This window comes from Lycium barbarum, chromosome 10, assembly GCF_019175385.1.
Source record: "Lycium barbarum isolate Lr01 chromosome 10, ASM1917538v2, whole genome shotgun sequence".
Classification (NCBI taxonomy): domain Eukaryota; kingdom Viridiplantae; phylum Streptophyta; class Magnoliopsida; order Solanales; family Solanaceae; genus Lycium; species Lycium barbarum.
In genome coordinates, this window is record NC_083346.1 from 68,315,897 (window position 1) to 68,321,250 (window position 5,354).

General features: G+C 42.2%; 1 non-coding gene across 1 annotated transcript; it reads right to left on the minus strand.

Annotated features, from left to right (window-relative positions):
• Positions 1 to 4,450: 4,450 nt before the first annotated feature.
• LOC132616323 (small nucleolar RNA R71) lies at positions 4,451 to 4,556 on the minus strand. Its single transcript, XR_009573112.1, has one exon. It is a non-coding gene; the product is annotated as a small nucleolar RNA R71 (small nucleolar RNA).
• Between the last annotated feature and the right edge of the window lie 798 nt (positions 4,557 to 5,354).

The window sequence follows — 5,354 nt, forward strand, 5'->3', positions numbered from 1 at the left end:
GCGGCCTGAATACATTATTCATCAGATTCATGAACACGGCCGGATCGTTAGTTAGCCCAAACGACATCACTCGGAATTCATAGTGGCCATATCTCGTTCTGAAAGCTGGTTTGGGAATATCTGCTTCTCTAACTCTCACTTCATGATAACCCGACCTCAAATCTATTTTAGAAAACCACTTAGCACCTTCCAGCTGATCGAATAAATCATCAATCCTTGGAAGAGGATATTCGTTCTTTATTGTCACTTTGTTCAATTTCCTGTAGTCGATACACATTCGTAAGGATCCGTCCTTCTTTCTCACAAACAAGACTGGTGCTCCCCACGGCGATGAGCTGGGTCTGATAAACCCCTTGTCAAGCAGATTTTTCAGTTGTGCTTTTAGCTCTTTCAATTCCGCCGGGGCCATTCGATAAGGAGGAATAGAAATGGGCTTGGTGTCCGGCAACATATCTATGGCGAAGTCAATCTCTCTTTCTGGTGGAAGACCTGGAAGTTCGTCCGAAAACACATCTAGGAATTCATTCACAACCGGAACTGACTGGAAAGTTGACGGCTTTGCCTCTATGTCATGAACCCGAACTAAGTGGTAATATAACCCTTGGCTATCATCTTCCTTGCCTTGAGATAGGAAATAAACCTACCCTTTGCCGATGCTGCATTACCTTTCCATTCAAGCACGGGCTCTCCCGAAAATTGGAATCGAACCACTTTTGTGCGGCAATCAACATTAGCATAGCACGACGCCAACCAATCCATACCCATGATTACATCGAAATCTACCATTTTCATCTCAATCAAATCGGCTTTGGTCTGACGATCACATATCACAACGACACAATTTTTGTACACTTGTTTTGCTATTACGGGATCACAACCCGGAGTGAGTACCTCAAAGGGTTTAATTGACTCGGGTTTCACCCCAATACAACCAGAAACATATGGGGTAATATAAGAGAATGTAGAACCCGGATCTATCAATGCATATACATCACGAGAGAATATAGACAATATACCTGTAACTACATCCGGAGAGGACTCGAGATCCTGTCATCCGGCTAAAGCATATACGTGGGGATGAGTGGAACCTGAAGTAGATGCTGACCCTCGGCCTCTACCTCGGCTTGCTATCACTTGGGGGGTCTGCCCTACCGGGCGTGCTGATGAAGATCCAGTTGCAGAACCTGTAGGCTGAACACCAACTCTGCCACTCATCGACGGGCAATCCCTCATCATATGCCCCACCTGACCACAAGTATAACAGGCATCCGAACCCTGACAACACTGTCCGGAATGTAGTCTGCCGCATTGGTTGCATCGCGGCATGGGGGTCTCCCCTGACTATAATCTTCCCTGAACTGGGAACCTGAAGCCCTCGAACTCTGGCCCTGACCTGAACGGAAGGAGTGATCAAACCCTCTCTGTCTTAAAATCTGGGAGGCGCACTAGTCACTGACTGTCCCGAGTGCTTAGAATACATCTGTCTCGACCCCCCTCCATACTCGCTGCTTGCTCCCATAGACCTAGTCCTCTTACCTTGCCTTCGGCTAATATCACGATCACTCCTCGGCGGCTGTTGTCGTTCCTCAAGATTCTGAGCATGGGCTTGTATACGGGAAATGTCCATCCCGTCCTGCAATGAAGCTGTCAAGCTATCTTTGAATAGATGTGGTCCCAAACCATTCACAAACCTGTGCACTCGATCCCCCATGTCGGCCACCATAGTCGGGGCATACCTGGCCAGAGAATTAAATTGCAAGCTATATTCCCGAGCACTCATGCTTCCTTGCTTTAGATTCAAGAACCTGTCCGCTCTAGATCGGCGGACCTCGGGTGGCAAATAATGGCGAATAAAAGCGTCAACAAACTCTTGCCAAACGGGAGGAGGTGCATTTTCTACCCTTGATGCTACCCAATTGTTGTACCACAATACCGCCACATCGCGGAGTCTGTAAGAGGCCAACTCCATGGATTCAGTCTCAGAAGCATGAATAATTTTTAATGTCCGCAGCATCTCATCAATAAATACTTGCGAGTCTTCCTCCGGCTTGGACCCAAAGAACTCCGGAGGATTAAAGTCATAAAATCACGGGCTCTCACACTAGCTGAACGATCACTCGGGCCCACATTCTGTCGTTGTGCTTGTGCGGCTACCAATTGCGTCAATAGATGAATAGCTTCGGTCACTTGTTGACTCGAAGCGACTGGTGGAGGAATTGGAGTTGAGGCTCCTCCTTGCTCTTCTATGTTGGGCGAGGCCTCATTTTGTGATTCGCCCTCTTCTACATTCATCAGAGGCTCTTTTTCTACCCGTCTCTTCGTTGTGGCTTTTCCCTTCTGGGCGGCTGTAGCTTTTCCCTTTGGCGGCATTCTGAAATCACAACACACTTTTAGGAAGGATAAAATCTTACACATGGCTCTATCGCACGATCTCATAGAGGAAGAATGATCATTTTTCCTAAATGCCCTGTAGCCTTGATGTGGCGTGATTTTACGCCACAATCGATGCTTTTTGGATATAAGTTTTACTTGTTCTTAAGCAAGCCTATGTGATTTTACGTGGTTTTTAGTGCTTTTCAGGTAAAGGAACAGATTTGGCATAATAACAGTTGAAGTGCAGAACCATGTCGTAAATGCAGTTTACGGTCCGTATTCCACAATACGGGTCGTATTCCATGGTCGTATTAAAGGATCCCAGAAACAAAAAGTCAAGCTGAGAAGATGGTGATTTACGAGCTAAGTTTACGGACCGTATTTCAGTTTACGGTCCGTATTCCATCACGTATTTAATCATTCAAGCATTTGGCAGAAGTCTGAGTTTTGGAAAAGTAAAAGACGATCATGCAGTTTACGGACCGTAAACCACTTTACGGTCCATATTTCAAAAGAAGGAAATAGTTCACAACTGAAGGACGACTAGGTCGTAAATTGACTTTACGGTCCGTAAACCAGTTTACGGACCGTATTTCGTGATGACGGGACCAAAGTGCAAATCTGTAACTTGTGTATTTCCAAAACTTATAAATAGTCATTGTAGGGTTTTAATAGTTATCAGTTAATATAATTTTTTCTCTTGACTTAGAACAAAAACTTCTCTCTAGTTTTTGAAGATTCAAACATCAATTCAAGTATTATCCATTCCTCTTTCATTCAAAAGTAAGCAATTATGAATTCTTCAATATCTTATTTCTTGTTCCTTGTCATGAGTAACTAAATACCCTTACTAGGGTTGTAAACCCAATGATGGGTGTTTTGTGATTGGGTTGTGATTGATATACAAATAATGGATTATTAGGGTTTAGTTATTCTTCATTCTTCATTCATAATTAATGGTTGCAAACATTGATTAAAGCCATAAACCCTAATTTATTTGGGAAAATAATTAGGGCTGGTAAGAATAACTAACAAGAACTCAAAGCTTGAAACTTTGTTTAATATATTCACTTAGGAATAAGAAGAATTTACTTGGCATGATTAATCGTTCTTCATAGTCACTTTCTTATATTTGGGAAAATCATAGAAAGATATAATCTTTATTTATTGGGAAATAGTAGAGATTCACATAGAGATTAAGTGCATTCATATAATGATCCATTACAAGTATATCAAGATAAATACCCATAATCATACACTCTATCTAACGGGGACACAACCTTAGTTTCTTTTACCATAAATTTCCACCAAAGCAATAATTTAGCAATTAGTTATAGAAAAACCAAATTTTACCAAAATCATCGGATTAAGACATTAGACCTAGAACTTAGCATCTACAACTTTAGTAACCTTTTCACACCATATTCCCTGTGGGATTCGACCCCAACCTTGTTGGGTTACTATATTTGACAACGTCCGCGTTATACCATTAATAGGTGTAATTTGAGCGTATCAAATTTTAGCGCCGCTGCCGGGGAATATGGTTTTGAAATTACTAAATAGTGTTTGCTTTGATTAAAGTCTTTTGCTTATTCCATCACACCTTGTTTGCTACTCTGTGTAAACCAGGTGAACATGAATCAAAATTAGCAGAATCAGCGTGCTGGTAATCAGGGGAATCGGTTGAACAATCAAGCGAATGAATCTGATGATAAGAATATTTTTGCTGAACTTGTTTAAGAGGAGGACTATGCATCTGCTATTGTTCAACCTCGAGTTGGAGCTGCTACGGTGAATATTGACTCATCTCTTTACCAACTGTTGAAACTTGAGGGATACTTTCGGAACTCTACCGAGAATGACCCTCAACGTCATTTGTAGAATTTTGTGGATGTGTGTGCTAATCACATCCAGAACAATGTTTCGCAAGATGCTATTCGGTTGAGGTTATTCAAATATTCCTTAGCTGGAGAGGCAAGAGCATGGTTCGAGAAGTTGCCCCGAAATTCGATTACTTCATGGGTAGAGATGGTAGCTGTTTTTCTTACAAAGTGGTACCCCCCTAGCAAGAAGGTTGAGATTCACAACAAGATATATGACTTCAAGCAGCGACCGGGGGAACAACTATATGAAGCCTAGGAGAGGTTCAAGGAGTATTTGCAGAAGAGCCCAAACCATGGTTTTCCGAAAAATATATTGATGGAGAAGTTCTACCGAGGGTTAGATCCAGTGACACAGTCAGTAGCTAACAATGCAGCTGATGGGTGTTTTATGAACAAGACCTTTCGACTAGCGACCACCATACTTAACAAGCTGACAACTCATAATTAGGCTTGGCACTCAAACAATGCTGATGTGGTACCATATGGTAGTGCTATGATCCAGAATATAGTGAAGGAGAATCAAGACACCCAGCAAACATTGGCAGAACTTTCAACAAATATTTCCTTGCTGATGAAGAAGTTTGATGAATCTCAAATCAAAAAGGTAAATGTTTGTGAGGATGACGCAGTTTTGCCTAAAGGGATGTACCATGCTCAAGATGGTCCGTTCCTTGATGGGTCACCTATGCAGGTTGAAGATGCTAATTATGTTAATAACTCTCAAGGGGGTTATCAAAGACAGAATTACCAAGGTGTCTATCAGAATCAGAATCAGAATCAATGGAGACCTCAGCAAGGTCAAGGTGCTTACAACAACTCTGGGAACTACAACAATAATTATGGTGGTGCAAACCAAGGGAGCTACAACAACAGCAGCAATTTTGGGAACAAGAGTTCCAATGCTTATATACCACCGAAAGGGCAGTAAACAGAGCAGGGTAGTTCGAAAGTTGAAGCAATGCTTGATAAGATTCAAGCAAATCAATCTAAGTCTAAAAGGACTTTATCTGGGCTGACAGAAACAGTGGGTTCCCATACAGCAGCTATTCAGAAGCTTGAGTCGCAGATGAGGGATATTTCTAGAGAGCAGCACCCTCA